Here is a 530-nt window from a genome sequence, read left to right on the forward strand (position 1 = left end):
ACGTACGTTTTATCCCTAAATGTTATAGTGTTACTGCTTAATTGCATTTCTATCTCTTCGTCCTTTCCCTCCTTCTTCTTCTTCTCCTTCCTACTTCTCTTCCTTCTTCTTTCTCCATCCTTCTTCCCTTCTTTCTCCATATTTCCTTCCTCTTTCTTTTCACTGCAGTCTTCCTCTTCCTCCTCAATATCACCATTATTATTACCTCTATCATCGACATCCCTCTCATCCTCAATTTTGCCTTCACCCTCATCCGGAACGTTATTATCACTGTCATCTATCACTTTCTTCTTCTTCTTCTTCTTCCTCTCTTCCTCTCCGCCATCCTCCTCCTTCCCCTCTTCTTCTTCCTCTTCTATGTCTTCTTGACTGTGACGAATCGTTGTAAGGAGCAGGGAAGTTGCCCGTAAAACGTCGTGTCTCTAATGGAATGATATTTCGGCCTGGGTTGTTTAATGTTTTCTTGGGGTGAATAGGAAGAGGCGAAAAAAAAGTGAAATTCGCAATTACGTTGGCGGATGCGCTGGGAG

Source organism: Penaeus monodon, chromosome 15, assembly GCF_015228065.2.
Source record: "Penaeus monodon isolate SGIC_2016 chromosome 15, NSTDA_Pmon_1, whole genome shotgun sequence".
Classification (NCBI taxonomy): Eukaryota; Metazoa; Arthropoda; class Malacostraca; order Decapoda; family Penaeidae; genus Penaeus; species Penaeus monodon.